This window comes from Corapipo altera, unplaced genomic scaffold (assembly GCF_003945725.1).
Source record: "Corapipo altera isolate COAL_440 unplaced genomic scaffold, ASM394572v1 56, whole genome shotgun sequence".
In the NCBI taxonomy this organism is placed as follows: domain Eukaryota; kingdom Metazoa; phylum Chordata; class Aves; order Passeriformes; family Pipridae; genus Corapipo; species Corapipo altera.
Window position 1 is genome coordinate 9,857,009 of NW_020884896.1, and position 20,591 is coordinate 9,877,599.

Here is a 20,591-nt window from a genome sequence, read left to right on the forward strand (position 1 = left end):
TAGAAATAATACTATACAGCAATGCTGCACCTGGGAATTCACAAAGGGAGCTGACATTTCCTAACACCAAAGCAATGAAGACAACGTGAGTATTTGTGCTGTCCCCTCCAGACTTCCAAGGCTTCACTTCTCTTTGGAATGGTCTGAATGCCTGAAGGAATATACATCACCATAGTAGCATTTTTTATGAGTACTAAAGACAGTCTTGAAGAGCTTAACATATTTGGACATGCTTGAGCACAATTTTTGCCCAGAATTCCACAGACACTTTGGGTATACTCAGCTGAACCTACCAGTCACAAGAAACTCATACAGGGTGGCTACCATTACAGCATCATTTTGTCAGGGCTCGAGTTGACTAATGCATTGGAACAGAGACTCACAGTTAAACCAAGAGCCAGCACTGTGTTTGGAGTTGAGATATTCTTGAAGCTTAAGTCTTTTCTGTGTCAGGCAGGCCTCATGGGTCACCACCGGTAAGTTTTTCATTTGCAAGTTGATGCTTTACACTTCTTTAAGGAGGATCATTAAAATACTTCAGAGTGCTTTTTCCTACACTTCAAAAGATGGAGTATTCCACTGGAGAGAATAAAACACTTCATTCCTCCCTCTTTGTGAAGGCGTATGAAGATGATCAGATGAAAGCCTCCTGTAGCTCTGGAAGAATTTGAGTGACTGCAATTAACATACATGCATCCTGTACTTCTGAAGGAAGGGCATTTAGCCTGGTATAGTTTAGGCAATGAATGAGAACTGAACAGAACACTCTCTACTTGCAATCACTTTTCAGGTTTTCTGAACAATTCTGATAAATACAGAGACAACAGAGACCACATTAAGCAAATCCTTGACTGAGGAAGAGAAAAAAGCTAAAACACTTCTCTAAAGAGTAGTCAATTAAGCCCAGGTTAAAAAGTTACATGAGATGCATGGAAAATAAAGACAGATTTTTTTTTCCATACCTCGGGAGTTTTGTTTATGAACAGGGTGAAATATAACTAATTACCTTCAGCAAGTTAAAATGAACTCTCCCTGGTAAAGGGACACAATACTATGAGATTGGAACTACTTACCAAGACAATAAAAAAAAAGGGCATCCATTCTTGTCGCATATTTCCCTTTAAGATAAAAAAATACCCCGCTGTCACCTGCTGCATTCTATTAATTCTGACTAGCTGCATTTTCCAAATTGTTCACTGCAAAATACAGAAGCTAACTCTTCCTTGTACAAAATGTCCAGCCTGTGTCTCCAAGTACCACAGACATTTCAACATCCACCTTCCCCCCAAAAAAACACACACAATAGAACAAATCAGTATCACAAGATACATTCCTCATCTCCACTTATACCATTTGGCCTAAGCTTAACTACCCATAAAGACCTTTGCTTCAACACTTGGTAGACTCATGTGCACTCAACAGGTTCTCATTACCACATATCCCCCTCTGAAACAGAACTGACTCTGCCCAAACTTGCCCACCTTCCCTCCACTCACAAATCTAACAGCTCTGGTGAACTCTGGCTTAGATAAACCAGCAGAAGTACAGACCCACACTGTATGACAAGGGGGGAGAACTCCAGGTATTTGTCTTTACAGAGACCTGGGAGGACATGCCCCCCAGCAGCTCTGCAAGCCCCCTCTTGTTCATACTTAAATATCTGCAAAGCTCCCTGTTCAAGTCCAACAGCTGCACCCACACACATCCAATTCTTCATGCAACACATTTGTTTATAGACATTGCTGAGTATTTACCTATTTGCTCAACTTTTCAAAGTTGGCTTGCTGAATAAGGTCTTCAGCCAGTGAAAGACCATTATTCACACAGCAGTGTTTCTTAGAAACCAAAACATTATATTATTCATGCAGACTTCTTCCATTCAGTCAGCCTCACCCTCCCAACACCTCATTTTTTCTATTTAGTCTAGCACAGCGTTTTCTTGAAATTGGGCAGAAGGCTGACAATTTTTGATTTACTGATTTACTTCTTCAAGGCCATTTGATACATACTGGATTAAAAGGAGCTCTACCACTTATTAAAAATAGCCTTATTTCCCCCCACACTCATTATCCTCATCATCCTTGCTTTGAGGAAGACCCATTCCCTGCTAGTAAAACACTCCATTTATTGCAGTCTGCAGAGAACCGTGCTATAAGACTTAGCTCTGTGTTGCAGCACCCCACTGTCTGCTCTGAAAATTAGAAAGGAGTGTGAGTACATGTATTATACCCAATATTTAACGTATCATCTTTCACTTGTAAATTTTCTGACAATTTAAATTGAACCAACGTGAAAGATGTCTATTACATTTCCCTAAACTAAAACTTGGATAAAAGTTTCAGCTCCTCACATTGCAGAGTTAAACAAAGACTTCTTGTTACTGCTATAACCAGCATGCTGATGAAACAAATGGTTTATTTGGTTATGAGTTATTTATTCACAAATACATTGACAAAAAAATAGTGTCATTTAGCATATGAGGGAAAAACAATTAACAGCACAAAATACAAAATTTGTACCTCTACCACATAACAGACATTCTATCACTAATCAGACTCTCTATCACTAATTAAGTGGTCTGCACTAAATTAATTCAACCTTCACTTTTTGAAAGTAGTTTGATGCGTTCTTTGCTCATCCTGTAAAGCTTGACCTAATTTAAGTTTTACAGGCCCTACTCTGAAACTACAGTAAGTTTCAGCCTGCCAAGCTAAGGGGACAGCATACAACAACAGTTAATTTGTCAATCTTCAGCTCAGAATTCATCCAGTATCTTCCAACATGTCTTCCAAGCAAAGGTTTCAAGTCAAACTGAAGTGCAAATCCAACAATAACACCAAGATATAGTGAAAGTGGAAGTAAGGTTTACATTCCTGGATAGCACTACTTCTGCAGCTCCTGTCACAAACCCGAGGCAGAGAGAATAAAAGGATGTGGGACAGCAAGAACTTCCTACGACATTCCTGCTATGTGTTTTGCAAATAAGCATTTTTGTTCATCATCTTTATTTAAAAGTCTTTATTTAAAAGACAATGTTTCCTTTCAGGAGCACTGATGTACCATCCTAACAGGAGGATTCAAAACACCTGATACTGGATGGTAACCCACACTGTGGGTTACCAAACTATGTCCTATACAGTTGCACTTTGCTAAGGCTCAGCACTACCTCAAAGAATCTGTTTATAAATGTTTTTACTGGAATTAGGTTTTTTCCAGGGGAAAGCCTTGAGTCACTTCAGGTTTTAATCACTGTTTTGGAACTGTGCAGAAAGGCAGGCACTAATCTAACAAGAAAGTGCTTAACATTAAGTAGACTATGAAGAGCACCTGGACACAAATAGACTTCACTTAGAGAAGCTCTTCCATATTAAGAATCTCTTCCAGTCTTTTCTCCTCTAGACTCAACATATCCAACTCTCTTTTTCATTTAACTTCCCTTTTAAGTTATCCCTGTGCTTACTGAGAAACTTTCTCATATCTCTTTCACTCAGCTTCATGTGCCTTTTTGTTGTGATTATCTAACAGAGTAGTTAAATGTTTCATCTTTGTCTCTTAGCCAGAATTAATTGTTTTATATTCCACAGAGAGTATTTTCTTTGATTAATCAAAACACACACAGGAAGCTATACAGTAATTTTATTGCTGTTTTCTACTAAGTAGCATTTTGTGTTCTGGATATTATCTGGCAAATGTGCAGAACTACAAAATAGAATTGATATTAAGTATAAACTAGTTAGCATTGTAGCAAAACTAACACCAGTGCCATCAGTAAGGGGAGTCATAACACACTATGCATTACTCAAGGAATTTGGCTTTTTTTGTCATTATTACTACTGCAGAATTAAAATATGGTGCACTGTTTTGATGACAATATAAATGCATCAGGTTACCTACACGTTCCCTGAGTTGATGGAGATAATTCAATGGATAAATTTAAATCCTTATTCTACGTGCTGCAGGTTGAATCATCAATAACAGATCCCAGTGTACCTGAGCCTTACAGTATTTGAAATACAAAGACTCATAGAAGCATAGAATATCCCAAGTTGGAAGGGACACAAAAGGATCATCAAGTCCAACTCCTGGCCCTGCACAGGACTGCCTCAAGAGTTGCACCATGTGCTGGAGAGCATTGTCCAAAAGCTTCTTGAACTCTGTCAGGCTTGGTACTGTGAGCACTACCCTGGGGAGCCTGTTCCAGTGCCCAGCCGCCCTCAGGGTGAGGAGCCTTTTGCTAATATCCAACCTAAACCTCCCCTGGGTCCTGTCACCGGACACCAGAGAGACAAGATTGGTGCCTGCCCCTGAGTCCACTCAGAGACTTACCATGCTGCTTGGGCTCTACAGCATGTTTCACATATTGGTGATTCTGATAATTTTTCCTGGGCAAAGAAATGTCTTTTTTCCTGTTGGACTAGATAGACCCCACAGTCGTCACGTTCAAATTTGACTACAGTAAAGCCCCTACCTGTAAAAGCCCCAGGTTGCAGCGGGCATTTGGGGCATGCCAGTGCTCCAGTAGCAGCTTGTGCTTCCTTTTCTGTGCTTCTTTGCCTTGGGAAGGGACTAGTTTCAACAAATGTACTACTACTCATCCTCTGTCTCGTCTTGATCACCCAAGGTCTGCATGGAGGTACCAACGGCTTCACAGACCAGCTCTCTGGAACCAGCCTTCCTCCAGTGCTGTTTGTTCTGATCACTGCCAGTCTGCTATGCCTTGAAACCCACCTCTGGATAAGAAAAACTGAAAGATGTATACAACAAAACCAGTCACAGGGGCTGTATTCTGTTCGTAAGATCTATGCATCATTCAAACTCCAAGTTTGGCCTGCAGAAAGGAAGGAAAAGCAACTCTTAAGCCAAGATCAGTGTTAGGCAGGGGCCTAGACACCAAAACATGTATCTCTGGGCAAACACACTCTGCATGAGCAGATACAGACCTCATTTATAATGAAAGTACTGCTTAGGCATATGTTAAAATCATTGCATCTGGAATTTCAGACCTAAATGAAAATTAGGGAGGGGTTTTTTTGTTTCATCTTCCATGACACTTACCACTGCTGCTATGAAAACAACACTAGGATCAATTTGATGCTTTAAGTATCATGGACAAATCTTCAGTCGTCATTTCTGTCCACGCTATTTTCTAAATTATAGCTAAAACAATTGCCTTTTTGTTTTCCCAGTAAACTGTGAAATTGTTTTCAAAACTAATTAGCACACTGTGTATAGCAAGTGAGAATTAGTATAGAATTGACATCACCAAACCCCTAGTAGGCTAGAAGAGAATGGATTTTGAAACAAGCCGCCTAAATCTTCGTAAGATCTTGAGCCCAAAGAGGCAGAGAAAATTACCACGGAGGTTTAGTGTGAGCTTCCATTAAAGTATTAAGTCATACGTGGGAATATACTGCAATTAAATGAAAAGTAAACAGTGTCTCTCTTTGCTTTACAATGGTAATAAATAGTCTGTGGTGACGAAGATATGCAGTCTAAATCTCCTGTACCTATTATTTTACCCTTCTTGGAAAATAAGAGGAAGCTCAGAGATGCTTCCAACAGCTGCAGGCAAACAGCAAGCAAACTTGTATTTCTCCACCCTGCTAATACAGGTGCCATCATCTGACTTTGGACCAAAGTGAAATTGTCCACCCTCCCAGGAAAGCCATACAAGCAACTGTCTACTGCCAGGCAAGGAGACATGTTAGATGGGGTTTGGCCTTAATTATGCCATGGAAAAAAAAGCTGCATTTTTGATGTGCAATGTTTCACTAACAATTACATTGAGTTTTAGTGTGAAAGCAAAAAAACAAACAAAAAAAAATCACAAATACATTTTCCTTCCTCTCAGTCTTATTGAATTTATTTCTTATTGTCCCGGTTTCTAGAAACATCACTTTTTTTTTTTTTTTTTTTTTTTTTTGTGGAAATGCCACTTTTTAATTAACTTGCTAATCCTCTGAAGTTTGTGAGTAAAATGCTTATTTGACTATTTCTTTATCTTTTCTGAAGATATTTTTAAAACTTCCTGTTCTTCACAGGTACTGTAGGTGTCTTCAGCAAGGATGCATATTCTTGATCTTCCAGTCACGGTAATTGAGGAGCTTCATTGCCACAAATTAGCATCCCATAACCCAGCTGAAAATTCAAATGCTACCAAACACTGGGTAAAATCCCATCCAGAAGTGGCTTCATCAAAGCATCCACCTTTCACCTCAAAGAGAGAGCACAAATTACTTGTTCTGGTCAGTTCTTTGCTGTGGGCTGTCAGGATCCCCTACAAGGATGCAGGATGTGGACAGGTGGATGCTTCTTTGTCTAGAACTGTTCAGCATCAGATTTATTTCTCCAGAGCTTGGAAACCTTGAGAATATCTCTTTCTACCCCCTACTTAACCCTGGTCTGCACCTGAACCACTGTTTCCTATTCCAAGTGACCCATAACAAAGCCACAGTGAGTTCTGAGTGTTCGCTGTGGCCTTTCCTTCCACAACACTTAGCAGCATCTGCTCCTCAGCATTTTAGCCCAAAAAATGAAAAGCAGATAAAAGCAGTCAACCACCCAAGAAAGCACTGGAGACACCGTGTAGTGAATGACTCCTACATCCAGGATACAGTGGTGGCAATGGGCGTTTCAGAAAGACAGGACTGGAGACAAAGCTACGACATTTTCCCAAATAATCAGTCCAGGAGACAAGCTCCTTACAGGGTAGGTCAAGATGCATTCAGGAGGCAGGGTCACTGTCAGGTATGTCTACAGACAAGGACTGACAGCCCCTGAGTGAGCTGGCAAGGGGTCCCTGGACCATGGGCAGGGGTAGGGGCAGCTGGGCAGGGACACAAAGGGCCATTAGTGCCCTCAGGGTCTGACAGTGGGACCCATCCCTGCATTTGAAAGATTACATTTGCAAATGTTAATGCCAGTATAAAAGCCAACAACAGATAACCTTCAATTTTATTATCTCAGCAGCTTTCTGAGCTTCCTTTAAACTACTTGAACACTTCCTGGAATTTAATTTTTTTTCAGTTTGTTTTTTTCATAAATATTGCTAGGCAATTATCTTCAGTACCAGATTAGGTGATCCAACTAATAGCTCACAAATGCTAGAAGTCTTTCTCGCTCGTCATTAGTGCTCAGTCAGTTCACCATCTGACTGAACTATTGCTTGCAAGTACTTTTGAACTGATTATCTCTTGTGGAGTATTTTGAGCTATGTGAATCATTGTACATTAGTTTCTTGATCTTAAGTTGTAAAACATCAGAGAATTGGACCCACAGAAATGCTTAATTCTATCATATTTTATCCTATTTGCATCATTTACATGGCTACTTCTGGCCCCTAACTGGAGTGAAATGTGAATTCCAAAGTAACTGTGTTCCATTATGCAGGTAATTAAGGCACAATTAGATCCCTGACACCTCTCAAGTTTTGTCTCAGAACTGAAGGTCAATCCAAATTATTCAGATTTTCTTTTCCCCTTTCCTATATCAGGGGTTTTAGCCAAAAACTTATTTCTTTAAGATTTATATAGTTGGGAGAAATTCCCTTTGACTTGTGTAAGATGATATATGCTTGAATTAACATGCCAGTGATTGAATTTGCATTTTCCATATGTCAGCTTTGTGAACAGGGTAATATACTCTATGGTTTCTGGCCAGAATCAGGAATATGCAAATATTTCCTGAGAGCTGGCAGGCCTGTGTGATTCAGGGGTTAGAATTGATAGTAGCTGATTTCCATTCTTTGCCTCTGACTCTCCAGGTATCCTCAGGCCTCCTGCATGTCTCTAAATTCACTGACTTCATTTACTGTTGCCCATCCCATAGGAAAAAAATATTTAGCAAAATTTTGCAAGGACATGACAATCTTATTGATTCTTTTTCAAACCTAATAAACTTAAAAAAGAAAGAGAAAGTATTATTATTCAATTTTAATTCTCATGTTTTTCTGCAGAACACAAAGTGGGCAGCTATTGGGATGGTTTTGTACAGTACATCACTGTGTGTTTGTTTCTTTCAAATTGTTCATCAGTGTTTTGATGGAGAAAAATCATATCTAGCATTGTGGGATGAATACTGTAAGATTTCCTAAAAGAGAGCTACACCAAAGAATATTCTCTGTAGTGATACACTTGCATGCATCAAACGATGTACTATTTAAAAAGTAATATTTAGAGTCTGCCATTGGTGTCATGACCCATCCTGGGGCTGTTACATTTTTCTTCTGCTGTATTTTCTAGAAGTAGCAAAAAGAAACAACTCTATTTTTAAAACCTAAAATGACAGAAGATCAATAAGAAATCTGCAGGAATACAATATTTCACAGTTGTAATACAAGCCTTTTTCAAGAATGAGTTCAAAGTGCATTTCTCAGACTAGCTATTAAAACAAACACATTTCAGCTTGGAGATGAAAGTCCATGATTTTAGCCAAGTTTTCCCAGGATTTATGCTGCAGTTTCCATTGTGCTACAGTGAGGATTCTGAACACCACATTTCTCACTGCAGCAGCCTCCAGTGGTGGGAACCAGACAAAATACAATCTGTTCAGCCACAACTTTCAAGCTAACATCTCAACAGGCATGCAATATTCCCACTGTACTTGGAACAATGTATTTAATATTTAATATTAACCATTAATTAGTATTTAATATTAACCATTACTGTGTTTAAGTAGATTTCACAAAAGTTACATGAAAATTTCCAATTGGTAACCAAATATCCCCAATCTAAGTTCTATTCTAAAGTTTACATGAAATGTGGCCCTAACAATTGTTCCACTGGTTGTTATGGTAGTAATTCCCACTAATTTCCCCAGCTGGTGATCTGCAGATCACAGTTACTACCATGAACACTACTTTTTGCTCTGTGTAGACATCGTCATCAGTGCAGACAAGATGGTCTTGGGATGAAGAAAATCTCTGAGCACTGATAAAGTTAAAAATAGAATATTTGGTCCTCAAATGAAGTCACATAGCAGACAACCAAAGGGACATGTGTAGCCCAGAGTAGCAGAAAAGCACTATCAAAAGATAATTGCCTAATTAATTAATTGAAGACTTCTGGAACACATGAAGACATGAAATTGAAGACTTGAAAATGACGTTGAAGATCTATAATTGTTGTGGCTTCGCAGTCATGAAAGTGAAACATTCCATACCCATATGAAGGAGCGCATCTTCTTTCTTCTTGCTGGCTGCTGGTATTCTCAGCTCCCAGGAGGTCCTGCCAATGCTCATTCCCAGGGGTTTGCAATGAGCTTCAGCATTTTAAGTATTAGTCAAGCAGAATGTTCAAAGCCACATAAGGGATTAACAGGCCCAAATTCCATTAATTATAGAAAGAACTGAATGCTCCAAAACCTTAGGGACCATCAAGTGTTTTACCCTCATTTTCACGTCTAAGATTTCCTTTCAAGGAAGGCTTTTGGTAAGACATACCATGGGGGAAAGCACTGATTTGCAGCTATTGCTGGAGAGAGCTGATCGCTACAAGCAATGAGTACATGAATTTTCTTTGTGATTTCTTGTTAGTACTGTGTCCTGTTTGTAGAGGTGATTTTTGTATCACTTCTAAGCTCTCTGTGGCAGGTGACAGCTGCAAGGTAGGGTGAAGAAAGACAATCTCTGCAAAATATGCTGGCAGAAGCTAAGGCACAAAAGTTTTAAATCACTTGCCTATGACAAGCAGAAGGACTCTGTGGCTAAGGTTTACTGACTCTCTGACACAGCAGTTTATCACTTTTGGCCATTCTCTGTCTCTCTGCTTGCTTCTACCAGGTGAAGTGCTACTAGAAGTGAAACAAATGACAGCACAATCTCACACATTAATTTTATTACTGGTGGTCCCAAGGTGCTACCATAACCTTCAAGTGTTTATCCTGGTGATTCAAGGAGCACATGCATTCAAGCCTCAGATTTCATTTCTGCTTGTTCTAAAGATGGAGATTAGCCAGGTCAGCATCATTTTCCATTGAGTTGCCAGGTCAGTCATAAGAGATTTTACAGAAAATTACTCAGACAGTAGTACTTTTGTCAGTCCCATTGCAGATGTAGAGAGATTACTCCTACATAACTTAGGTCTTTCTGAACTGCTGTCAAGTCTGGCATGCTACAGAGGCTCACTGGAGAGCTCCTGCATTACACCTCTGTACAAGTAAGTCTGAAGTATCAGGTTCTGCTCAGCAGTGCTGTGCCTTCCCTCCAATCCTGTGGTCCCTCTCCAGGGTAATCTTCCCTCTGCATGCAGGGATAGAGCACGTTATTGGTATAAGCAATCACAGAACCCTCACTAGAGGACACAGCTTTCACAAGATTCAGTTAGGTTGTTTTTAATACTCTAGAGAAGAGTGAACTTGGGATGTGTTTGAAGCATTCGTTAACCTTATCAAAGTGGTATTGTAAAGTCCCAGTGACAGTAAGCTCACCTCCTGCCCTCTTCCTTGTCCGGGTGACAAGAAATCTTTCCTCTCGGGGTCATTTCCCTTAGTGCTTTCAGACAGTTCCATACATGAGCAACATTGAAAGAAGAAAAAAAACAAAACTCCTTTCTTTATAGAAGGTCTAAACAGGGATTTATTTCAGAACAAAGTAACAAGAAAACTCCATCTTTCTGTCACGCAAATTCTTTCTCAGGAAAAAGGATTCAAGGTGCCTCCAATGTCCAGGTGGTTTTCAGAGTTCTCTGCACGGACAATTACAGTCATTGAACATGTCAGTTTAGTGGCCAAATCAGGAAGGTAACCCAAGTGCTTAATTTCTGAATGAGTAGGGAGAAAAAACCCTTTCAGGCATTTAGGACTGTATTAAGGCGAGCAGAAGAGATGTACTCACAGTGCTCTGGCCTGGCACCAGGCAGAGATGGGACCCTGCAACCCACACTCACAGTCTGCTCTTGGGAAGGAGTACAGCCCCTTCTGCATCCTCACGTGTTTCTGAGGGGAGGACAGAGGGAAATAAAAGGACGAACAACAACAGGTTTCTGAATTAGAACTCTGAGTTTTGAAAAAAAGTCCTAATTTTGAAAGACCTAATTCCTTCCCAAATCTGGCAGCAGGTAATGACGCTGCTTTGTAGAAGCGAAAGTGTAACATCGCCTGGGTTTAAGGGGTCGTGGTACAGCCTGCCAAAGGAGGAGGGACTCTGTTCCTGCACACACACAGCTATCACATGCAGGGCACATGCACCCGAATCTCAACACTGAGCAAGAGCTGATTCCTGTTGCACTTTCTTTGACTGGCTGAGTCTCACTGCCTGTCATTACTTAAACCCTTCTTTGTTGCAGAAGTAAAGGATAGTATTGGCATTTGCTTAAAAATTATCCTACAGCAGGAAAAATTATCCTGGAAGAGTGTGTGATCCTGTGCCCCCCAACCTGGAGGTAGTCTGTGAGTAAACTTGACTATGAGAAACAATAAACTTTACAACATATTTCAGTATCAGAAACAATAAACAATAAACTTCACATCTATATAGACCACCAAAAGGCCTATTCCATACTAAATATCTCTTTCACATACACTGATAGACACTCCAGCATCTAATGCAAAGGTTCATCTGCAGAGCAGGAGTAGCAGTTAAAAGAGAAGAGGGGAAGACATAGTTGGTAATATCAAGTGGCATATGGAAATAGAGCTCTCCTGCATATATGCTTTTGAAAGGAAAGAGATAATCTGGTTAGTGTGAATTGGAAACCCATTGCAAGCTGGTCGGAGGAAATAGATGTCATTTTGCATGAGCAGTTCATGCAAACACTAATAAGCCTTTGAAACTCTTTGATGCCACGGTACTGAGGGATACAAGAGATCATACGACAAAAGCTATCCTGCATTTCAGCCTTTGTTCTCAGCCATGAACTTGGAGATCTGGGAATAAAACTAATTTTTAAGGTGAGCTATTTAGATGTGGGGGTTTTTTGACTTGTGTCTTAGCACATACCCCTGGCTGCTGTCAGGGGCAGGATGACACAGATCTGGTTTTCTTCCAACAGGACAAATCCTGCATTTTGATACTTCACAGAAACCAAAGAGTCATGTTAAGAGTTGTGTTTATTAACTCCACAATATCACAGATAATTTGCTTTGTTTCAGCTCTGCTGAGCAATAGCAAATCCTGGGTTCTTGCCCTTCTGGAAACATAATTCCCTCAATGACTTTGGAAAGCACTCTGCAGAATTAAAATCCTCCCCAGGGAGATTTTGTAGGTACAGTAACACTCTTTCAAGATCCTTTCCAGTTATCTCATGCCATTCAAAATCCTTCCAGAACTATTTAAAACAAGCAGACTGGAGAGGTTGGAGTAAGGGAAATGTGAGAATCGTGCAAGTGTGCAAGTACTTGATAACCTTTCTGAGAGTCCAAAAAATGTGTTGATTACCTGAGTCAAGAATCAATTTCTGAAGCAGCAGAAACAGCAAGCTTCCTTTTTAATTTGTGATAAACAGAAACGAAGCTATAAAGAAACTCTGACAACAATTCTGTAATAGCTTCTATAAGAAATTCATTAATAAAAGTGCATTATAACATATTTACTAAAGTTTTGTGGTAGAGATTCAACAGACTGAATCCAAGAGCTGGAGCAGAGTCTAACAGTTTTATGAATTCATAAAATAGTTTACTGGATCTCATGAGCAAGACCCTGGAAACCAAATTTGAAGCCTGAAGCAAATTTTTTACAGTTCATATATAACAACAGAACCAGAGGTTTTTAATGACAGTGTTGACACATTGTTAACTATAAGTGAAACTGAACATGCTAATAACAAAGAGGGTAAAAAATTGAAAGAATTTCCTGAGTGTTGTGAGTACTTATATGTTTTCTGTTATTTTACCTGGAAGCAAAACCATTAATTGAAACAAAGACAAACAGTAAATCACTGCTGAAATCCTCCTTCATGTCACTGGAAGTTAATAATGCTCCTTAAAAATCTCTTTGGATGAGAACAAGGTTATAACCTGCCTGAGCCGCTTCCAGCATTCTCTTTTTACCATTTGTTTCTTTGCAATGTACTGATGTACTCCTTTTTTTTTTCCTGACTGGAAAGACAAGAGATAGGTGCATTTGATGCTAATTATGTAGTACTGCTATAAAAAATAAAAATAAAAACCCAAACAACAAAAAATCTTTCCAAGGCATACAGATCATATAGAGGAGGAAGACAGAGAAATCTGCTTAATAATTAGCTTAATTTTCACTCATGTAGTCAAGTATTATTAGAGGTTTTTTTACAAATATTATGTGTAGGAAAGCAAATGCTATAAAATGAAATACATTAAAGTAGTGTCAGTTCTCTTGTTTCACATAGACAATCATGATTGGGTTATCATACCAAGAACACAGAGAATACACTGAAATGGGACCATTTAAATAAAAAAGAATTCACTTTCACCTGCTTCATCAGTCTTTTTGTAGTGTGTTTTGCATGAGGTAATAAATGATTCATTGCAGCCGTACTGCAAATGATTGCTGTAACTTCGCATATTTTACTGATGTATATGAACAAGCAGCTCTGAGACTCTCAGGATTAAGAGATCTATGCTTTGAATTACTTCTCATTTCCATTCAAAGTCCATGCAATTCTTTACAAGGGCTCTTCAAAAGAAGTTCTGCAAAAAAATGCCAGAACATTCACAGTAAATTAAAACTCAGCAGGGGTGAATTCATATGTGGTGAAGAAAGGAATTAAAATAAGAAAACTGGTTCCACTTTTTAAAAAATCAGAACAATTGTGACCCTACAATTATGATAATTCTCATAGCAACACAAAGTTAAGTGTCTCGAAGGCTGTCTGTGTCTGTTAATTTGTCTAAGTATGGCCTGGAGAAGCAAAAATAATAGAGATTCTACAGGTCTACTCTAGTTCCCAACAGGAGCAAAGTAATTGAATAATTTAGGCTGGGAGGGACCTCTGGAAGTCAGGTGGTCAAACACCACCCACTCTGCCTTGACACAGGGCCAGCTTAGGACAGGCTGCTCAGGTCCTTCTCCAATCTGGTGTTGACCCTTCTACAGAGAGAGATTCATCAGCCTCACCATGCCCTTGCTGTAGGATTTTGCTGCCCTCACTGTGGATTTTTTCCCTGATATCTGATAGGAATTTCCCTTGTTGCGGCTTGTGTCTGTTACTTCTTGAGAGCAGGATAGAGCAAGCCTTTACTTTGGGGATTGAGGAGAGAATATTTGGTACATTATTCAAGTGTTCAGTCAAGGTGAAGAAGCACCTCAGCTCCAGCTAATGCAGCTCTGGGGACAGTTTGCCTTCACGGCCTGTGCAAGCATTGATGGTGCATGAGCAGCTTGATGCCCACCAGGCTGTGCAGGTCCTTTTCGATCTCTAATTTCTATATAAAGCTCAGTTAGTGGCACTGAGAAATCACTAACATCTCTACGTGTCTTCTGTACTCCTTGAAATCTTAAATCATTCCAAGATTTCCTTGGTGTGTCCAGTGTACTACAAAAAAAAAAAATTCCCTGAATTTTCCAAAGCAATTTTTTACTCTGTCCTTTACTTTTATCCTGGTCTGTTGTCGTCTTCTCAGAAACCATCGATCCAGAGTGGCTTTAGAAGACATATCTGGAGAAGTCCATCTGGAGAAACAATTAATCCACTGTCTTTCTCAGAATAATTGCATCAGGAGATGAAAAATTTGAGTAAATACCTGATGCCTCTCTGAATTCATTAAGCGTCAGTCTCTACTATGAGTTAAGCTTTTAAGTTACCTGGAGAAGAAACCCAAATTCTTCAGCCGTTGTGGTAAGTAATTTATCTAACACTTGGTATGTAATTGGCCTGCAGCTTGTTCTTAGCTCATCTCTTTGGGTGATGACTGGGAATAATCTTGAAATTCCTTCCCAAACAAGCAGCATCCCCTGTGAACTGACACTACAGTCCTTTAAATCACTCTTTTCTGCTGTCTAAGGATGTTTACGCATCGTGCCTGGCTTCACCATCCTGCTCCCAGCTCCACATTGCTGCACAGAGTTCCCTTAGCTCCTGCACTACTCCTTATCTCCATCTTTCTGGATTATTCCTCTCTTTCAGCAGTTCAGCATTTGTCAGCCATCAATAATGTCCTGGGCATGGGAGAGGGAATGAGGATTTTATAAGCATTTTCCCTTTGGGTTGCTTCCTTTCTGAATCCTAATCTCAGATTGTTTACCCAGGGAGACAAGGTTTTCCCACAAAACAAATGGAGAGACAGAAGAAGAGAAGAGGAGAAAGAGAGGCCTTCATATAGCCCTTCCTGGTCCAACACTACCCTTTTGCAAGGGTGGAAAGATATAGTCCAGTTGTTTAATTTTTTCTCCTGCCCAGAAGTTTCAAGTGGGTGTACGTTCATATTCTCTAAGCTGGTGTCATTTAATGCTGTCTCAAATTTTTAAGCAGTTTCTGAATCCTCTCTGCTGATGGATGAGGCAATTCTGTCTTTACGTAATTCAGAGGAGCCACATGAGACTTAGTTAATATTTATAAAGCATTCAGGATGCTAACTTGAAAAGCATCATGATACAAAAGCTCTATAAAAACACTCACAATTTTTCAAATTCTCTGATGTCGCAGGTCAAATTAAAGACTCATTTTCCCCCTTCATTTTCCACCAGCAATTGTGTCCCCTATGGGCTGTGTGGAAACAGTCAATACCCAGAAGCCAGTAACACAGGGAATTTAAAAAGAGAGAATAACCTATTTATACTTGGAAAGGATGACAGCCTATGAACAGCAAAACCAATGAAATGTTATTTCCTATGAATCTCTGTGTCCTCTCTCCTCTAACAACCACCTCATCATACATTTTCCTACAGCCCTTACATCTCCCATGGGCACAAGGCAGTACAAGCAGTAGTTGATCCAAAACCACCAAAGGGCTGATCAGCTGGTGTGTGCAGTTCAACCACCCAACTGCTGCATCTTGGAAAAGTGATGGAGTTGAACTGCATCGTGATGATATGATACTTGTTAGAACATCTGCAATTACTCTGGCTTGTGCAAGTTGGTTAAAATTGTCTGAAAAAGGAGACAGACATCCCAGCTGTCTGAAGAACCTCATTTCTTAAAATTGCCAAGCACAGCCGCAAGCAGATCAGACTGGACTGAGGCTCTTGAGGCCTCTTGATGATATCCAGCTTCTACCTATGCCTCACTTGCAAACAGCTCCTGGTGCCAGCGAAGAAACAAAACACTGTTTAACTGAGGCTGGAGTAGAGAAGAAACAGTCCCACCCTCCTGCAGGGCAGTACCAAAGAGATGCAATGGGGATCACAGTGACAACAGCAAAGGCACCGGACTGGAAGGGATGTGCTACAGCTGGCAAACATAATCACCAGTTGGAGAAACATCACAACCCATAGGGAAACATACATGTTTATTTTTCAGGTCGCATCTACTATGCAGAGGAAAATTATAGAGAAAGAGAGTGTTTGTCTGTGTTTGTATCTCCACTCAGCCGTGGCCAAAAAGGGAAATCATCAAGCACAGAGATTTGTCTAATGTGGAATGATGTGATGGCATATGGCCTAATTCAGCAAGTAATCTGAGGCAGTCTGCCCCCACAGCAGCCCAGCAATGCAGTGCTGACATCCTTCAGCCCCCCAGGCTCCCTGGGGCTTCCCAGATGCAGCCTCTCCTCCCCAGTAGCCACCTCCTGTTGCTTGATCCAAGCGCTGCTCCCAACCCTCATGGGGGGCTGAGGGGTGGCATGCAGCTGTTTCTAAGACAGAAAGGTATAAGTTATTTCATTTCTTAGCATGCAATGCCCACAGCTTCTTCCTGTAGACATTCAAAATGATCATGTCCCTGCTCTGTATCAAGTCAAAGGATCACTGGGACCAAGCTCCTGAACAACAGCATCTTGGCACCACATCCTGATTGAAGCAGTGGCACCCATGGGCACATGTTGCCTTCGCTTTCCTCCCCTGGTGCCAGCTCCAGCGTAGTTTTGGTCCAGAACTGGGCTCTGGATTATTTCGGCACTGGGGCCTGTCAGAGATATCTCCACTGTTTTGTTCTTCTGAGTTTGTTTTCACACATATCAAGTCCATAGTCTTGTCCTCTTCTGTGTGCTTCCTGAGGATACTCTTTTTCTGTTGTGCCTACAAAAGCAGGGTGTCCATCAGCTAAGACCCCTGCCTACCTCACCACGAGTATCACCCTACTGTTGGTAACTGCTCTCACTAGCCATCCATCTCTGCTGCTGGTGGCTCTGCCACTGATCAGCATCTCTTGCCAGGCTGCAAAGTGTCACAGCCAGTCTTCACCACAGCATGTGAAGTGTTTGTGTCCCTCCTCTCACTGTTGGGACACATTCATACACACACACCCAGAAGAAATTTTGTCACTGTAATAGACTTTTCATCCTCAATATCCAAATGCCCATTGTGCTCAACGTCCTGTTGGGCTACAGAGCAAACGCCTCTAGCAGGAGCATCAGGGAAACCTGGTGCACAGACCAAGCAGGCAGATGCTTGGAGACAGAAGATGAACAGTCGTTTTTCCAGGCTGGAGTTATCAGTAGCATCAGCTGCGCTGCTGCTGGCTGGGAGGTGAGCAGAGGGAGATACCATTTTGGATGCTCAAAAAGCTGCTGGATCCACAAATAATGGAGAGGAAAAGAAATGAAGGAAAGTAAAAGGAAAATGTGTGCTGCAACAAGATAGGCCTGAAGTGAATAACCTGGGGACAGATTAGCTGTAAAACTCACAGCTGCCCTCCAGCGGCTGCATTAGATTCCTAAATCTCCTCCATGCTGTATTAGCTAACATTTCAGTTGTGGAAGAAATCCTTTTAGAGTTTGACTTGTGTCAGTGACCACTTCTGTTACAAGCAGGTTGAGACAGAGGAATTGATTCTTTGTCATTTTTGATTAAAGGAACCAAATTCTGGTCCCAAAGTTTAGTGGCAGGATAATAACAGTAGTATTGCTACTAAAACTGCCAGCAGCCCAGGCTGCAGAGGACAGGTTCAGGGAGTTAAACACAGACCCTTCTTGCTCAGAGCACACCTTTGGATTTATGATTTCTGGGTTGGCAGCCAGAATCATGCTCCTTCTGACTTTTAAACCATCTCTATGGCAATTGCTCTTTCCTCAGATCCAGGCCCAAGTGTGAGCTCTGCCCTGCACAGCATCTGGAAGGAGCAAAGAAACTGAAGGACCTTGTCATTGCTGCTTTATTCCCCACACCTTGCTTTTTGGGCTATTTGGAAATTGCTTGAATTGCCACAGAAACCTAAAGTCTTAAGGTAACAGGCCTTAAAAATGCTGGTGCAAGGTATTTTTGCCCTCCTTTCAACCTCTCTGCATCAGTTGTTCATGTATCCAACTTGGCTCCCCACGCTGTTCTGACAGTGACCAGTGGCAGGGAGCTGGGCTGGGACTTCATTGTGCCTGAAAAATAATTCTTAAGGAAAGGGGATGGAGGGAGGGAAGGTGCAGAATTTCATTCAGCTGTGCTCCCAGCAAAGCCTCAAACCAGCTGCCTAGGAACAGGGAATATGGGCACTGGGAGGAACTGAGCAGGGAGACAGAACGGGAAAGAGCAGGATTTGTCAGAGGTCAATACTATTGTCAAGAAATGCACATGAACAACACAGATGGCTCCACAAAGCTATCTGGGCACTGGGACAGAGATGCCCAGCAGGGCCCTGGCCATATCCCTGTCCAGCCTCATACCAATGAGCTGTGCAGCAGTGAACTGTGCTGTGTTAATGAATTAGGATGTCCACTCTTCTTTCTGGGATGTTTGAGATTGAGAAGGTTATCTTCACAAGGAAAAACCTGCAGAATATTTTAAAATTAAATTAACACTTGTAATGCTTTGCAGAATATTTAGGAGATGTAGTGATACTGTGAGAACACCTTGTATCCACATTCAGCTAAAGCCTTGGAGTTGCCCTCCAGCATCAGAGGAAGGTTTACAACTAAGGATAAGCTGAGTTGGCAGCCCTGCCAACCCCTCTCCTTTCCATCTACCTTGAAGAAGATTCAGTTCTCTGTCTTCTACAGCTGTAGAGGGGCACTGGTTTGCATGGAGTGTGTATATGACATGGGTCTTCAACCCAGAACTCTGATCTTGCATTTGGGACACTTAGGTCTGGACTTGGAATGGTGGCTGTGTTTCTTTAAAATGCCTGTCTGGACCAGAGAATGCAGGAGGAAGAGTAAAGCTTCTAAAATGCTAAATGCTTCTCTCCTAATGCACATTTTCTCTTGAAGCCAGGTAAACACCACACAATGACCATACACACTAAAAGTGGTCTTCCAAGGTGGTGGTGTTTGTGTCAGGTGCCGAACACAGCCTGACTCCTGCAACTATAAAAATCAATCACAGCAACAGATAAAATCAACTCCAAATGAAGTGCTTTCCATCTGGCTACCAAGGAAATGATTATTTGTTTCTAACGGACAGTCAGGGGGCTGAGGTTTGGGAATGGTGCTGTTCAGGCTGTCACCAGAATTTGCAGCTGTAGATGAAACTCCACCACCATCTGCTGGACACGCTGGAGATGGGTTCATCTGTGTTTGGCTATGAGCGAAATGACAAAATCTCTCTAAAGAAAAAAGTTTAAAATGCTGGGACCAAAGTCCTTAGTCCCATTTTCCAGCCATTGGGATTTTTTTTCTACTCATGGACATAAGTGGCAACTACACATCTCCTTTGGAAAGTTTGATTTTATTTCATTTTATTGTAGATAGATCTGAGAGGGAATTCTTACAGTCTGAATGCAAAAGCAGGCAAACAGTGGGGGAAGAGTGTTTCTTTAGGCAATTTAAACAGTAGTGAGCAGTCAGACTCAAGGTTAACCTATTGTATGAGAACGAGTTGGGAGAAAGAAATCACTGTACCAGAGCAGACAGAGGACATTGCAGTAGTCACACAGCAGTAACAGGGAGAACTGAATGTTTTGTATCAAAGAGAATCACCCTGAGCTAGTTGGATCAGGAGTCTCACTGTGCCTCCCCTCCCTTCATTTATTCCCACCTGCTGTGATGATGTTGGACAGCCAGGATCTGCCCAGGCTGCAGCTCTCGGTGCTTGCCACATGCTCCATCCCTGCTGTGCCATGACTGAGCAGGTGCTGCTTGTCCCACTCCAGGGGCAGGAACGGGCAGAGGTGCCCAGCACAGGATGGACCGCGGGACTGCCAGCACAGCAGGGCACAGCTCTGTGCACATTCATACCAATGCAACCACAGAGGCACCAGCCCATCCTCCATCCCTGCCCCGAGGGCCTGGGAGCACCTCTTGGGCACCAAAGGGCTTTCTAATAAACATAGAGCATTAAGTGGTCTTCCCAGAAACACATTTGGAGAATATTTAAGAGCTGGGTGCTGAGTTCCGTATCTTCATGTATCAGACCAACGTCCCTCCAATCCTCCAATGCACAGCCCTCCCGACACTCCCTGCCCTCTCAGCTCCTCACCTCTTCTCATTTACAACAGCCTGGTCACTTCCCTGGGGTTTACCTCCAGGAGGTCCTGCATATCCAAAATTTCCTGCACCAAACCAACCTTCCAGCTTATGCCGAGTCTGCAGCAGGGCACGACACACCAGGCTACTGCACCAGGAATGTCTCAGGCCTGCTGCATCATTTAGATCTG